A 17,503-nucleotide genomic window follows, 5' to 3' on the forward strand; every position below is an offset into this window, starting at 1 on the left:
GTCATGGAGGGGAAATCGCATGGGGCTCTGCCAGACAATAAGCAGGTTCGTCTACACTGGAACTCAGTCACAGGTTTTCCAGCCCCATTTGTGTGCCCAGCACTGGGGAGGTTTGAAAAGCTTTTGAAAAGTATGAATCCTTCTGTCTTTTTGGCCAGCACTGCCTGTGTACTTGAAACTGAGCAAAACTGTCCAAACGACGCAGAAAAGAAGGGAAATTCAAGATGTGAATTACTGTAAAATGCAGACAAGGTCGGGGCAAAAAAAACCCAAACCAAGCCAAAACAAACCATTCCAGAGTCAGCCGTAAGGCAGAATTCCTGCTGAGATGGGGGCTGACGCACCAGCGGGGCTGTAGGGCTCCATAAATGATGGGAAGAATTTCACGGAATATTGGAAAACTGAAAAGATGTAAAAGATGTTCTGTTCTGCACGGAGTGGGTGCCAGAAAAGTGCTGAATTACCAAGTGGGTGATGACAGAGAAGAGAAAAAGCTGGTAGATGAGTAAAGTCACAGCAAGACTGATGGGACTGGTCTGTCGGCCACTGACAGGTGACAGATGAGCCAATGCATCACCAAGGAAGATGGAGGCAAAGGCTGTGAAATACTCCAAGCTCTGAGATGAAGCCTCTCTAGCTGAGAGGCACAAAGCACCAGGAGCTCAGGCTGCAAACTCCACGGCCCAGGGAACAGAGCAGGCCATCCCTGATTCCTGAATGCCAAGTGAAGCCAAAGGAGGGTGGGAGAGAATACGGGGTGTAAGCCAGCTGCCAGATACTGTGCTCTACTCTTATGTAGGTTATCTCCTTTGATTCTCCCCCAAATCCACTGCAGTAGCAAGCAGTATCATCTTGACTTTATAGCAGAGGAACCGGAATCTCTTAAGTTTTATACTCTGGGAACACAGTGAGTGGGGAGCAGAGCAAGGACTTACAGCTGGTCTGTCTGAAGACACAGGTTGCATGCTCCAGCACTCTGCAAATTTTTTCACTAACATAAATCCTAGGACCCTGGAGAAGGAATAGAGAGCCCAGATTAGCCTGCTGGTAAGCGAGCGATTTCTTTGAAGTCTCAATTTTTATCGTCATCACTGGTGCACATTTTAAATTTTATCTTGTATTTGTGTTTTAACTGACAAGTAATGTTTTAAATTACTTACCACATGGAAGGACATACTGTCCTTGTCTTGGGGGCTTGGAACAGTGTCTGGAGGAATAGCGAGTACCAAAGGGAGGGCAATGGGTGGGCAGTGTGTACCCTTTCTTGAAAGGCAACATATTCTACCATGCTGCCTCCTAACAGCCCATTTTCAGGCAAAATGGGAACTATCAGAGTACCCCATTAAAGTCAAAATTATGTTTAATGGCTGGGTAAGTGAGGAGAGTCACAGCACTCTGGCAAATAACTTGCATGTACTCTCTCCAATTGACAAACAAGCTATCCATGTTACCTTCCTGGTAAAAATTCATCTCTGTTCAAATGAATACCCCTGTGGGCATGGTGTTTCCTTACACTCTATCAGTGTCGTTTGCGCGGGTGCCATGATCAGTTAGCCTAGTGGTGAGGATGGGTGACTCTGAGCGGTGGTCCAGGTACTGACCAACGGGCTTACCAAGGACTTATCATGACCTGAGTGAAACCAGGAGTCGGACGCTTCACCAACTGAGCCACCCAGGCACCTCACAAATCCGCATGTAACTGTTGATTTCCCAAAACTTGACTACCAATAGCCTACTGCTGACCAGAAGCATTACCGATAACAAACGGCCGATGAACATATAATTTGTGTTATATGTATTATATACTACACTCTTACAATTAAAGCTAGAGAAAAGAAAATGTTACTTAGAAAATCATAAAGGAAAATACACGTACGGTACTGTCCGATATTTACTGAAACAAATCTGCATCTAAGTAGATCTGGGCCATTCGACCCATGTTGTTCAAGGGTCAGCTGCGTGCGAAAGTGTTCAGCGTGGTGTCTAACGCAGTGACTGTTCAGTAAACTGTACATGATAACTGCATCAAAATAGAATCTGTGCTGCCATATTATTTTATTTTTAAAAGATTTTAATTTATGTATTTGACAGAGAGAGAGAGTGAGAGAGAGCACAAGCAGGGGGAGCAGCAGAGGGAGAGAGAGAAGGAAGTTCCCCAGTGAGCAGGGAGCCTGATGCGGGGCTTGATCCCAGGACCCTGGGATCATGACCTGAACCGAAGGCAGATGCTTAACTGATTGAGCCACCCAGGTGCCCCGCCATATTATATTTTTAATTGGGCAGATCAATAACATCAATACCTTGCAAACCTGTATCTTTTAAACTGTCTCAAACTGCTTTCCCACCAGTTTCCCCAACTGATAATCACAACCACCCTAGCGAGTAGGTAGCTCAACTAATATACTTATTTGGCAGATGAGAAATGTGAGGTTCAGAGAGATTCAAGAACTTGCTTAAAGCCAGGAGGTTAGCTGGTGTCACTGTTGTAGCTAAGACCAGAAATTGGATTCTCCTTCTTCTTCTGCCACCCAGCTTTGAAAATACCTGCAGGTTCTGCAAAATCCCAGGGAAGAAAGCTAACAGGCTTCTCTGGGATCACACAGCAAGTCTGCAAGAAGGCAGGAAACCATCCTCCAGTCTATCCTCTAACTGCAAATGAAGTAATCACTCTATGCCTCAGTTTCCTCACTGCAAACTACAATAATTCCTGCCTCGTGATGACCGGCCCAGAGGAAGGACTATGTGACTGCCAGCTACCCTAATTATGTCAAAAAAGAGTCTCATACTTTGGCAGAGATGACTCTTACAAGGTTGTTGTCAGAAGCTTAGGGCTGTATTATCAGTTTTTCAATATGATAAAACATACAAAGTGTCCAATACATACTGAATAAATGAGAGCAACCCTTCTACTAAAGCAAGGCATGGACAGCAATACAAGGTATTATTAATTACTTCCAACTTTTTACTAAGGCTTTGCTAAATAACTGAATACAGGTAATGCGGATGATAGCAATATTAGGGTTTTAGAAGAACTTTTATATACTTGATCCTAGTTCATCTACACTGTACAAAGCAAGGCTTCCTGGGTGCTCATTTTACAGATAAGAAAGCTGAGGGTGAGAGATGGAACTGTGGCTTGTTCCTGGCCCCACAGTGCAGGGGAGTCAGATTTAACTTTTTCACTGATTGTATTTCCCAAAACCTCAAGTAAGGGTTAACAGTCCCTCGAGTGGAATTGTTCTATAGAATGACTTGGTAGGAGAAAGCAAGGTGTGATTAGGGTATTTTTTCCTTCAGAAAAGTCATCTGGAGATGTGTATTAATGATGCCGCTGTTGTTAAAATTACTACTGTGGTAGCCAAGTGTCTTAGAACTCCCCTCAGATCCTAAAGCATATCCTGAACACCAAAAGGTTGGCCTATCTTGCCCTTTGAGAGTTGATTTAATTTTCATAAAAAGCCAAGAATCCCGTGTGCCTCTAAATCTTATAAATAAGATGGGTGGTAAAGAAAGGTAATAAAGGTTTGCTCTTTTCAAAAAATAAAATGGACTATAAAACAGAGACTCATGTGGTTTACAAGGTAATTTTGTATATGACTTTCGGCATGATGGACATTTAGAGTAGCCTCTTTGATATGCCATTTTGCTGCTTGCTGTCTTCCATAGAATTAGATTAGTGCTTTGTAGCAGGGTGGACTCTGGGATCAGAGTGGACCCCAAGCCTAGGGCTTTCCGCCCTAAATGCAATGAGGGAACCAAAGACAGGTGCTCTGTAGAAGACTAATAGTTGCAGCTTCCTCTTGCTTCTTCACTCCTCTATCTTGTGACAGCCATTCAGTTTAGATAGGACTGACCTCACCCCTGCTCAAAGTGTGCACCCAACCTGATTGCGGCAAGCAGCATACTCCACTCATTGAGCTATAAAGATGAGATAAGGAGTGAGACTGTCGCCTGAGATGGCACAAGTATGAGGTAAAGCCTACAACTCTTCCTCCCTCAGAGATCAATGAGGAAGCTGGCAGCCCAAGGGATGGAGAGAAATCGTGTGCTCCTAAAAGGGAAGTCAGCCTGAGCACAAAGATGAAGAACCTTTGAGAAATGAGGCAAAGCCCATTTGCCACCTGCAGTTACATAAAGCAATGCATTCATTATTTATGCCAGTATGGTATGGATTGCCTTTACTTATAGCATGACTCCTCTCTGTTTCCAGAGCACCTTATGGCATGCCTTACAACAGATACTAGATATATAAGCATAGAATACATAATTTATATAATATGCTATATACACATTAAAATATGCAATGTATATATCTATGATAATATATAAATCTGCATATTTATTCTCTTTTCTTCTATACATAAGCTTTTCAAAGTAGAAAGTGGATCTAATTCACCTTTGAATCCCCAGTGCTTAGCACACAGCTTTGCTAACAGTTAGGTACAAAGTGGGAGATGCTTCTCTCAAAAGACCATTATATTCAAGCTTTAGAACAGCTTTAGAACATCTTTAGGCAGCAAAGGAATCACAAGGTGCTGACTTCTTCTCAATCTTCCCAAACCCCTAACCTTACCTGTCCAATTACAGGTACAAACCCACATTGAGGACCATGATGTTGAGGGGGGAAACATCATTAAAATGCAGAATGTCCCATGGGAGACCATTTGGCTATAAAAATTCTAGTGCGTTTTTGTTAAGGAAAAAATAAGTTCCATAGCTTCCTGGTTTATAACGTGGTTAAGTGCAGGTGTATGCATCACTCCCTGATTCTAACTGCAGACTCTCTCCTTACTAACTTTGGGCAAGCTACTTAAGTGTTTGTGTCCTCATCCATAAAATGGGAATAATAAAAGCACCTTTCCTTAAGTGACTGTTGGAGATTACATAAGGCAATATGCATGAAGCCGCAGTCTAGTGACCGGCATTATCAATACATGGAATGTATTATTATTACTAATGTTATTACTTCAGCACTGACTAACCCAGAAGCTGATCCAAGCAAGTGGCTTAATGGAAATTCACAGCTAAACTAGCGGAAGAGTTGCCATCCCCAGAAGGGACGCGGGAGGAACGGCAGCTCCCAGCACAGGGGAGAGGCAGACAATCACTGCTGGGCCAGTGACAAGATGAAGGTTTCAGGGGAGCCCATGGAGGGCTTCCTGGCCCAGCCCCGGACCCTCCCGGAACCTGAAGAAGAACCCAGAGGATGGGGAGGGGGTGGGCGGGGGCTGCGACACTTCAAAGCAGCCCCGGGGCTGCATCTGAGAGGTACAGGATTGCAAATGATACATTAAAGAGCTGGACTCAGAAGGCAAGTAGATTAGAGCTACTCTCCAAGTCAGGGACGAAGCTAATGAGGCTTTTCTCGTCACCATCTGTAGAAGTTTATTACTTACACTTCAAAGGCAGCGAGCAGCAGAGGGGCTGGGGAGAGGGGCTGCTCCTCACAAGAACAGGAGCAGGAAACAGAAGACGCTGACTTCGGGCAAGGGTGGGAGGGTGCCCCTTGCATCCCTGTTGCAAAAACAGCCAAGCCCTGGGGGGGGTGGGGCAGGAGTCTGGAGGCACACACCTGTGATGATCAGTTGATGCTGGTGGTCACAGGGCAGGAGGAAGACGGACAGGAGACAAGATTAATTAACTTTATCATGGAGCAGGAGATGGGCTGGTGACTCTGAAATTACCTGCTGGCAGCCCTCAATTCTGATCTCATACATTCTGGGTTTCCTTCCCGGTAGGAAGCACTCCAAGTCTTTCTTCATCCCAACCTGCTAAACACCTGGCTGTCCATCAACATACATTCTACTTGAACATGGTGATCCAGACGGGGTGGCAGGCAGCTCACACAATGAGTCTTCACTCACTCATGATGTGGATGATGCCTTCCTTACCAGCTCAAAGCAGTCACTTTTGATAGTTCGTAATTACAGGGGAAGGAACAGATAGTCATTCCATCATTAGGTATTTACTGAGTGCTTACTACTGTGTGCCATATACTAGGGATACAGCGATGAACGGTGATAGCCCAGGCCCTGCCCTCCTGGAACTTGAGAGTCTAGTGGGGTAAATGGGACATTAAATAAATAATCATGCAAAAGCACATAAATACAAAATGACAGTTAATGCAACTGCTATGAAGGGGAAACATGTGATGCTTGTGTAGGTGTAGAATAGGAGGAATTGATCTGAACAGGCAAGGCTCTCTTGAAACAGTGATGACAGGGCTGAAGTTGGCGGAACATGTAGGATCAACCAAGCAAAGGTGGGGAGGTTGACCAAGGAACACAGGGAAGAAAGTTCCAGGGTGAGGAAAGAGCACATGCAAAGGTCCGGTGGTGGCAGGGAGAATGAAACACAGAACACCAATCTTTCTGGAATGAGGCAGAGAGAGGGAGTATGTGGAGAGGCAAGTAGGCATGCACTTTTGCCTGTATTTCTCCTTACTTACCCTTTTGGTTCCCACTATGTGCTTTCACAGCACATAGAAGTTCAAGTATAAATGTTGCAGTGGAATGAAAGATTTCCTACAATGCTCTAGGCCCTGTGTCAGGATTTTATACACTGTATCTCAGTGAATCCATTGATTCATTGATTCTGACTGAATCAATTCATTTTACTCATAGAGAACGAGCAGTTGATAAACCCAAGGTCACAGAAGTGTAAGTCCCAAAGCTGAGATCCCAGTCAGGTACACTTCAGACACTTTATAGTTAGGCTATTCTGTGTAGCACAGCTGAAATTCACCAGGTTAGTTACTGAACTAAAATAATGAGGTGAGGAGGGTTTGCTCACCTAAGACACGATTCCTGCGCTCAAAAAAAAAAAAAAAAAAAAAAGCAAGCAGTCAAGAACAGTGACTAAGAAATGGAGCAGCCACTTTGGAAAATGGCTCGGCAGTTCATTAAAACATTGGGTATGGGGTTCTCCATGACCCAGAAATCGCACTCCTAGGTATATACCAAGAGAAATGAAAACACGCTGATGTAAAAACTTGTACCAGAATTTCATGGTAGCATTATTCATAAAGTCAAAAAGTGGTAACAGCTTTGTGTCCATCAGCAATGAATGAAACGACAAAATGTTTCATTTCCAGACGAGGGAACACTGTGTAGCCACAAAAAGGAATGAGCGCTAACACTTGCTACAACAGGGATGAACCTTAAGAACATCGAATCCCACATCGGGCTCCCTGCTCCGCGGGAAGCCTGCTTTCTCCCTCTCCCACTCCCCCTGCTTGTGTTCCTGCTCTAGCTGTCTCTGTCAAATAAATAAATAAAATCTTTAAAAAAAAAAAAAAGAACAAATGAAAGGAGCCAGGTACAAAGTCTACGTAACTATGACTCCATTCATATGAATGTTCAGAATAGGCAGCTCGACAGAGAGGGGAAGTAGATTAGCAGTTACTTAGGCTGGGGGAGCAGAGGAATGGGGAGTGGTGATTGACGGGTACAGGTCTCGTTTGGAGTGTCGAAGTTCTAAAATAGATTGTAGTGATGGTCACACAACTCTGTGAATTTACTAAAAAGCACTCAATGGTACACTGTAAGTGGGTGAATTTTACGGTATGTGAAATACATCTTAAAAAAAAAAAAGGAACAGTGACTAAGAGTTCAAATATCAGAATCCAACAGAGGGGGGCTTTGAATCCTCGCTGTGCAAGTCACTGAGCCATGTGGAATAGGGCAGGCGAATTCCTCCCTGCAAGCTTTGGTTTCCACATCTATGCAAGATCCACCCCACCACCTCATAGGGTTGCCCGGCTGCAGAATGGACCATTTCCTGGGAAGCATCAACAGCACATCTGCCCTGATATCCACATTTAAAATACCTTACATGGAAGCCAGGATTCCTGCAACAACAAATGCCAATCAAAAGCAAACTTGATCACGTGCTCTTGCTGGCACTGCATGAATCAAGTGTCTCCACAGAAGGTAGCCGGTGGCCAAAGGGGTCAGGTGTAAAGAGGCAATAAGTGACTTGCCCCCAGAACCAGACAGAACTGGAGCAGAACTGCTCCATTTCTAATGGCTCAGTATCCAAAGTTGAACACTGCTCCTAGGGCCTCCCTTGTCCTTCCTGCGTCCTCCTGTGCCGGATGAGGCCGGGGCTGGGGCCGAAACTACAATGAAGGGAAGAAGCAGGATTTTTTCCTGTGGTCCATGCACATGCTGGGGTGAACTGAGACTCTGGGTGGTCAGGTTCTCAGAGGTGTCCCTGGCTTCTGTCTGGAGCAGTTGTTAATACCAGATGTGAGAGGATGCAAATGGGCTTTGCTAATCTCTTGCCGGCTCCCAGGTCAGCCCCAACCCTCGAAAAACTCCAGAAACCAAGGATGCTTTCCCTGGAAGAAGAAAAGGCTCACCGGGTCCATTACATAAGCTGGGATGGGGAATTTATTCTGCATGGGGAGGGCAAGTCCTAGAAACAAAGAAAGAAGCTACAGAATGAGATTTGGCGCTGAATTATGAAGAACTTTCAAAGGCCATGGTTCTTTGGAGGCACAATGTGCTGTCGTAATAGGTAGTGCGTTTCCCCGTCATTGGGGGTGTGCACAGCCTAACGGATAACTTGGATAAGACCAGTGGGCATTCTAGGCCTTCAGGATTCCCTGTCATGCTGAGACTGTCATTTTAGGCATCAGCTCTTGGTTCTTATCATTTGGAATCAATTTCCCTTCTCTTCCCTTGCTTCCTAGTACTTAATAAATGACGGACCTGACAACAGCTTTGCTCCCAGAGCAACCTGCCCTCTGCTCTAGAAAGAACTGGTCATTCTACACCAGATATAATCATCATGCTGCCTTCCTTGCCAGGGACTGCTCTTATCATCCCAGACACCCCAAGGTCCTGAAGCATAGTAGGCATGGAATGTGCGGGTCAGGGCCAGCAGCATATTCCCTATGCTTTATCATTACAGACTGGTCTCACTCACTTGTAAGACTCGCTGCAATGCATTCCCCTGAATACTTGCCTGACTGCCCTCTGACATTCGGTCTTCCCTGAAGGGAGGAAGGGGGTCTCATTTCAAACCTCTTTACCTCACAGGATGCCTTGAGCACAGAATATGCTACGTAAACTTTTTTCCCCCCAAAATCAGAGAAAGACATCTTCTTACTTAGGGCTGGAGAGGCAGCTGCTGCTTCTGGAACAATTTCCCACTTAAACCCAGTAGGAAGTGACAATTCTGAACCAGGCATAGAAAGCACACAGCTCCTGGAGCCAGAGATCAAGCCCCTGCTCAGGGCAGGAATTTGGCATCGGGGACATACGACTCCGGATGCATCACATAGGAGCCCTTCCTCTTCACATAGGCTGGATTCAACTTGCAAAATTCCACTCGGGGAGGAGCTGAGATAGTGTAATGGAATCTGTGAGGTCCCAAATGGATCTCCTTCATTCATTAAAAAAAAAAAAAAATCTAGTACAACTTCCGGGCTTTCTGGCCTCAATTTAGCAAGCTGCTCAACAAAGTTTACTGAGCACAGGCTGTGTGCCAGGGCTTTCTGCCAAATATTTGGGGGACACTAGAGCAAGGGGTACTCACAGGCTGAAGGGAAGAGAGAAGTCACGAAGAGATAAGGGATTGGATAATTATGATAGTGTCACATGCCATATAAACACAGAGGGCTGTGAGTACCGAGCCCACAGTGACACCAGAGGGATGCCCTAAGAATGAGTGGGAATTGAGCAAGCTGATGAGACGGGCATCCCAGGCACAGCAATTAGAATATGCAAAGACCTGAGAGCTTGTGAGCAGTTTGGTTTAGTAAATTTTGGGTGCCAGGAGCTGGTGGGAGGGGGGAATGAGGAGTTAGTGTTTAATGGGTACAGAGTTTCAGTTTGGGAAGATGAAAAGTTCTGGAGATGGGATGGTAGTGATGGTTGATCAGTGTGAATGTACTTAATGTCATGAGCTGTACACGTGAAAATGGTTAAAATGCTGATTTGTTATATTTTACCATAATAAGTTAAAAAAAAGATTATGCCCAGGAAGCATGTTCAGGACCACCCTTCTCTTTTGTCTATAAATTCAGAAATCTCAGCTTCTTCGGCACTGATGTGGTATGGGAATCAGACACCCATGGGAAATGTCTCAGACTCACTCTTTACAAATAATCTAGCAGTTTCAAAAAGCTGTCACCTCCTGAAAGAGGTAAACCTTGAAATCACAGTTTCCCCTCCTCCCCAAGTTTTTAACAAACTCCCCTAATTTTACACCGTTGGGTTGAGGGAAGAAAAGAAAGCTGTAACAGGCAGGCTTCCCTTTGATAACACACTCCCTCTCCTAATTAACATGACCCCACACAACTAAACATCTGCCAACTTCAAAAACTTTCACAGTGATGAGCTTTGATCACGGCGGAGCATATAGTATTTGTACTGAAAAGAGAATCTCACACAGCCGAAATCAGATACCATTCCATCCAACGTCCCTCACCTCAATCCACCCATCTAAAGACTGCTGGGAGAGTCACTCCCGGGCAAGGCATGCAGGGTGCTGCAGGGAACCAGGAACAAGCACAATATGATCCCTGCAAAACTGAAGGAGCCCCTTGGTTCCAAAGTAGCCATTCCCCTCTTCCAACATTCACTGTGTTCCTTATACAAGCTAACAGGAGGGTCAGGTGAATTCTGTCCTTGAACATTTCTTGGAAGAGTTTCCTAAAATCCAGGCTTGTTAACACCGAAGTTTTCAAAAGTTTACAAAGCTGACTTTCTATCTGAAAATGATCCTTTCTTGGTTTCTCTTGAGTTTGGTTCTATCCTCACAAAACTCCGAACTGTCATTTGGTGAGCTCATCCAACAATTTCTGACATGCCTATAAATCACTTTATGCTTCCCAGAGAAAGTTACAATGTACATCCTGACATCGCCATAGGAATTACGCAGGTGCATCCAAAAGGTTGACTCGCAACTTTCACACACACCCCAACTGAATCAGCGCATCCTGGCAAGCATTAAAAAACGCCACTGCATACTATTGCTTCATGTGATCTTGTCTCAAGAGAAGCATCCATCCAACTGTGATGGTGTCTGAATGTAAAAGAGAAACATGGCAGGAAAATGTTGGAAAAACTCAAGAGTGAATTCAAATGGTGGGGATGTCTTTGAACCACAACTGTTTTCCTCTCTAGAGTCATTAGTGCTAATTACTAACAACTACCCTGGTGACAGTGCTGGCAGTTACTTAGCTGCTAATTGGCTTCAATTTACCGCTCTGATTGTGTGGTCACAGGTATATATTTGCTTGGGGAGTGAGGAAAAAGAGCAGGTGTCTCAAGCCTGAGGCTGTCCTTAAAAGTCGTATCAACTGTCTGAACTGTTCAGCTTAACCCAGTGGGGTCTCAAACTTTCCCATGCGTCAGAATCACCTGTAGGTTATTTAGCACAGACTGCTGGGCCCCACCCCCAGAGATTCTGATTCAGCAGGTTTGGGGTGGGACCCAAGGACGTGAAGAGCTTAAAAGTTCCCATGTGATGCGGAAGCTGCTGATCCCAGGGGCCACCAGTTGAGAACCACCGGCCTCCCCAATTCTCTCCTAACCTCAGCCAACGCGGCACCTTAGCTGTCCCACCTGCTGCAAATGGAGGCTGCTCAAGACCACAGAATGCCCCATAGGTCTCCGTGTGCGCTGCCTCATAGGGGAGAACAGTGCCTTATTAACACACGGGATGACAGTATGGAAAGATGGGGATTTTAGAAATGAAATGATTTGCCCCGCCCCCCACACAACCTAACAGGGCATTTTACAGTCTCTCTATTCTGCTTTTCATTTGGACAGAATGAATCCCAGACAGAGTGAAGGAAAAAATGAGTAAAGTTTACTTACCTGGGGTTCACCTCGCTATGACGACTTGGCCATTAGAAAAACGTCCCGGGCTTCACTGCTAGGACTCCCCTCCCACCCTGCTCTTTATAAACATTTTAGACCTATAGACATACGATGTGTCAATCCGATAATAAAAGTTCCAGCCCCTACCTAATGGACCATGAACCTGAGGAAAAAGCTCATCATTCCATTCAACAGACTGCCATAAGCGGGCAGTGTGTGGGGAGTTAAGGATATAACCATGAGAACACCAACTACCACTTCTTAAGACACCCCCCACCCCCCCCCACGCACCAAGCGGTAGGCAGGCATTCGTCCTAAACCCTGCAGCCTCCTTGGAAGGAAGTGACAGTGCAGTGACGTCAGCACCCACGTGCACCATGCCTGTTAGGTGCCAAGTTTCTGCTAAGCACGTGACACATACTTATTTAATCAGCATAACAACCCTGGGAGTTAGAACCTTCCGGGAGAGGGAACTAAGCCACAGCGAGGCTCAACGGCTTGACCAATACCACTGTGCTAACGGAACGTGAAGGTAAACTTCGCACCCACGTCACCCGGCTCCGGAGGATGCACCAAAAACTTGCTGGTGCCTCTGCTGTGAGTGACATCACCCACAGTTCACAGATCAGACCCTGGAAGCCCACAGAAGTTACAAACTGACTTAGTTCTTGGATTCTGAAGTCTGTGCTACTGTGCCCTGGGCTCTCTGATGATTGGCACGTGGCTCTCCTCCTGGGGAGGGCGGGCACTTCAACCAGTAAACACAACTCAAGGTGGCGGATGCCATGACAGCGCCATCATGTCACGCCATCCATCACACAAAGTGACTTTCTCCCCGGTCTACTGATGGGCTATTAAATGACTAATGAGACCAATCTGGGGCAGCCAGATTTTGCTCCCATTTGGACAGATGTTTCCACATGTGGCAGCTGTACTCGGGACCTTCGCTTGCAGGTTTTATGGCGACATCTTTGTTACGTTGCCGACGCCACCCAGCGAGATGTACCTGTGTGTGTGTGCTTCCTTGTGCCCTTACGCGGTGTCTGGAAGCTTAACATCCTGTGTGGTAATATTTGTTGAGTAGCCTTTAGACTGTTAAGGACACTTGAAGGCTTCGACACAGACAACATGGGTGGTATTTTCCTGGCATGTAAAGACGTTTCTACATGACACCCGTGGTGCTACAACAGGGAGCAAAGCGGGAGTCAGCTCTGCATCATAAACCCCAGAGCATTTCAGCTCCACCAGCACCGTTCCCCGATATTCTCAAGATTTAGCTGCACTAAGCAGTTTCACCCCTGAGATTCAGCCCACAAAGACAGGATGACTCCAGCCTGGAGAATGAACTCCCCCAAAGCTGGGATGTTTGCAAGCCCCCATGGCAGGAATGGAATGCTTCCTCCTGGAAAAGGACTTGGTAGAAGGAAACGTGTCTATGAGGAGTGTGTCTTCTCGGGTCTAACCACTGCCAATGCATCTCGTGAGGCAGTTTCTTGCACACCCCAGCTTAAGACAAATCTGAGTGATGTCAAGGTTGCTTTTCCCCCATGAAACTGGATGTCATTTTTCTACTTAATGGCCAGCTTCTCCTCCTTCAACTCCACCAGAAGAGGTGCTTTTGTCAAAGTGTCCAGCTCTAACGACTGCCCACCCACGTGGATGGGACCATAGTGGTTCATCTTGTCTGAGCTCTTCATTTTACAGGTAGGAAAACAGAGGCCTAGGAAAGGGAACCATTTAATTGCTTGGTTGGTGGTCAGGTCACACAACTAAAATAATTCTTTTTAAAGCCACTATGTTTTTTTTTGTTTTGTTTTATCAAAAATGTCCTGCGAAAGAAAAATCAAAGTCAGAATTTCATTATGAGCTAAAACATTACATTTACTTCTGCTAGGGCTCTCTCCAATAGGACTCGTTGCACTATAATGTGACACGTCCTTGTAAGAACACTGAGAACGTAGATTAAGAACTTAAAATTCAAACCCGTGGACCCAAAAATCACACTCTGCTAATTTATATTGAAAGATGAATCTGAAAGAAGGAATGCCATATGCCACAGAAATTCAATAAAGTCTTAAGTAAATCTTCAAAGAATCAGAAACATCCTAACTGGTCAAAAATAGGGAGAATGTCTTAAAATAAAAATGATGCTCTATCACTAGATGGAACATTACTGAGGCGGTAAAAGTGATACTTACGAAGATTAATAATGTTAAGTGAAAATATAAAGCTAGAATCAGAATTACATGTAGAAGGAAGACAACGGTCTTTAAAAATGTACAGAAAAATTGGAAGTAACTAATCAAATGGTGGTGATCTCTACATAGTAGAAGATGTATGATTTGTCACTTCCCCTCATCTTTTCTAGTCTCGGACATATTCTGTGATGCACAGGTTTTATTCTATAATGGGGAACACAAGCACTGTTCTTTTTTATATTCTTTTTTAAATGCATGAACCAGATGTGTTACATCATCCTGACCAAAGTTTTTTTTTGGGAAAAAAAAAAAGGTGCCAACCCCCAAGGATCCCAGAAGATGCTAACATTGCATCCAGATGGCTTTGCTGGGAAAACACAGGTGGATGCACGGCTGTCAGGATGTGCCCTGGTGTGACCATTAATCAAATGCTCCAAGAAGAGTAGGGAATGTAAGAGAAAGGCAGTGCAGGAGAAGAACCTTTCTGCAGAAAGGGAATCACGTGCTGGCTAGGGAAAAAAAAGATTTGTAACAAATGCAGCCAGTTAGTAAGATTAATGAAAGGAGGAACCACTTTGCATGGCGGTCAATCTTCAATAATTTAAGGGTAATCAAGACTAATTTCAAGGTAATAGGAAAAGCTACCCATGTCTAAATTTTGGCTGGGATTCCTTTGTGTGCTAAATGGGCTAACCCTTGTGAAATCTGAGTATTCTTGAGCACGGAGCAACTCAAGCACTTTCTGATTCCTGTTCTACACCATTATATGGCCAGGCTCCTGAATCTTACGATCGGCCTGTAGATGATGGAGACAAGCAGCAAGATGATGCTTCTGCCTGAGGAAATCAGTAACTGGTAAGCAGGATGATGATAGATCCAGGACAGAGGGAAGAATAGAAATGAAACAACACATGCAAAAGAGGAGATTGAATAAAATCTCCATGGATTGCAACAGGATTGACAGAATCCTTGCACTGGAAATGGGCAGGAATTTCTTTTTCTGACCCGGGAGCACTCCCACATATGGAATGATTCAAGGTTGCAACGACACACACAGAAAAGCTGTACAAACTTAAAAGCTGAGATCCTTTACACATCCACATACACAAAGGATGATACACATGCGTACATACAGACAGACTTCTGTGCATATATATGATATGCATCTCTATCCAGGTACAGAGACAGAGCTCTCATACAGCCATATTTCAGTTGGCCAGTGTACATGGGGAAGAGAGACCATCATTCCAGTTCCAATACTATTTAAACTGAGTCTGAAACACAGACATATGTAGAGATGACACACTTCATCTTCTAGAAGAGGACAAAGTGCAAAGAAAGTGGCTTGCCTAAGTTCATGGAGGGTTCAGAGAACATGGATGCGCACAGCATGAACCAGGCTCTGGGCTAAGTGCTTTGTGTGCAGTATCTCCTTGGTGGCAGGTGCTGTGCGTAGCCCTAGTCTGCTGATGAGAAAACAAGCTGATATTGAGAAGTTGTTTGCTCAAGGTCTTAGCAAACAGTAGAGCCGAGACTGAACCCGGTGTGATGTGACTTCAGAGCATAAACCCTTGATCTAAAGCCACTCTTGGTGGTGGTGAGGCCTGGATGGTAATCCGGGTCTCCAGACTTTGGGCCCAAATGTTTCTTCTTTCACACCATTACTAGTGGCTTTTCCAGTGCTAATCGGTGCATCAAGACCCCGACAGATAGCAAATCTCTCCATGCCAGGTTGCTCATCCTGGACATCTATGAAAAGGCAAGCTCCAGAAGTGAGAGGTGTGGTTTGTTTTCACTGCTCTTTTTTGAGGGGTGCGAAGAGTCCCCAGCATGTGACAGGCACTCAGCACACATTTGCTGGCTGGCTGAATAAATGAATGAGTTTTGACAGCAATCAGAGAACAGAAAGCCAGGACTGTCTTTTCCAGAATGTTGGAGCTGGACAGGAATATGGGGCTCACCCAGCACACATTCAATAATACAATGATTAGAAATGCTACCCTAGTTTCATAGACTGAAGAACCCAGGGTCGGCGGGGGGGGTCCCTTTTCTTAATAATCTGTCTAGATGACAGTGCTAAGTCCAGGACTGGGGCTCAGCCTCCTGACCTGTGGGCCAGTGCATCTGCCAAAATACCAACGTGTCCCAGAGTGTACTTCACGGAGGAACGGTCCCTGAGATGCTTGGGGAACTGAGTGCATATCAGCACACAAAGGGCTCTGAGAACCCTGAAGTCAAGAGTCAGTTCACCTTGCTTCACCTAGCTGACCTCAGAACCGTCCCACACAACAGCTGCTAACTCAGTGTAGAAAGTAGTGTGTGTTAGATATTCTTAAAACTCAGTGATGACTTTGGCCTCTTACACACCGAGACCTGTTCTCTGTTTCACAGGCAGGGAATCTTGCAAATGGCACCCAGGATCATTGAGACCAAGAGGAAGAAATGCTTCTGAGAAGATCGCTGATAAAAGTAGGCGGCATCAGGCAGCAGACTGGGCAGCGGGAGGATTGGCAGAGGCCAGGCAGCCCAGCTTCATGAAGGCTCTTGGTGTGCCGTGGCCCGCTTGCACCTGGCACGTGCCTGCCCTGCCGCCACGATGCCCGAGAGGAAGGTCGGCTCCGCCGAGGGGGCGGCGAAGGAGGAGCCCAAGAGGAGGTCGGCGAGGCTTTCAGCAAAACCTGCTCCTGCAAAAGTGGAAACGAAGCCAAAAAAGGCGGGAGGAAAGAATAAATCTTCAGACCAAAAAGTGCAAACAAAGGGGAAAAGGGGAGCAAAGGGAAAACAGGCTGAGGTGGCTAACCAAGAAACGAAAGACTTACCTGCAGAAAATGCAGAAACTAAAAATGAGGAGAGTCCAGCCTCCGATGAAGCAGGAGAGAAAGAAGCCAAGTCTGATTAATACGATAAACCATGTCTTATCAGCGGTCCCTGTCGCCCTTCTTGTACAATCCAGAGGAATATTTTTATCGACTATTTTGTAAATGCAAGTTTTTTAGTAGCTCTAGAAACATTTTTAAGAAGGAGGAAATCCCACCTCATCCCATTTTTTAAGTGTAAATGCTTTTTTTTTAAGAGGTGAAATCATTTGCTGGTTGTTTATATTTTGGTACAACCAGGAAATAGTGGGATATTGAATGTGGGAGGCTTCGATTGTCTTGGGTGTCAGCTCAACATTCCATAGATGGGGTAGTTTTTATATCCTATAATACCAAGCATATTAAATGGCAATTTGGAGTTGGTCGTGCACTTACTATGTCTTGAATATCTTAAATTATTTCTATTCCCATGTTATTTTTGGTAGAATTGTTTCCTAAAGAAAACCACTCCTAGATCTTGGCTCTCCCGGTCAGAGTTCTTGTGCACTCTGTAACATCTTGGCGGTGATAGTCCGGTTTTCCTAGTAACTCTGTTAAGGAGCTGTGCAAGATTGAGAATTTGAGTATGTAGTGTATATGATATTAAATGGTGAAT

The 17,503-nt window shown here is 45.1% G+C and overlaps 1 pseudogene; it reads left to right on the forward strand.

Moving 5' to 3' along the window:
- The first annotated feature begins 16,628 nt into the window (after nucleotides 1–16,628).
- Nucleotides 16,629–17,171, forward strand: LOC114197544 (non-histone chromosomal protein HMG-14 pseudogene; annotated as a pseudogene).
- The last annotated feature ends 332 nt before the right edge of the window (nucleotides 17,172–17,503 follow it).

This window comes from Eumetopias jubatus, unplaced genomic scaffold (assembly GCF_037043125.1).
Source record: "Eumetopias jubatus isolate StellerSeaLion01/CBP00866 unplaced genomic scaffold, mEumJub1_p1.0 scaffold_8, whole genome shotgun sequence".
Taxonomy (NCBI): Eukaryota; Metazoa; Chordata; class Mammalia; order Carnivora; family Otariidae; genus Eumetopias; species Eumetopias jubatus.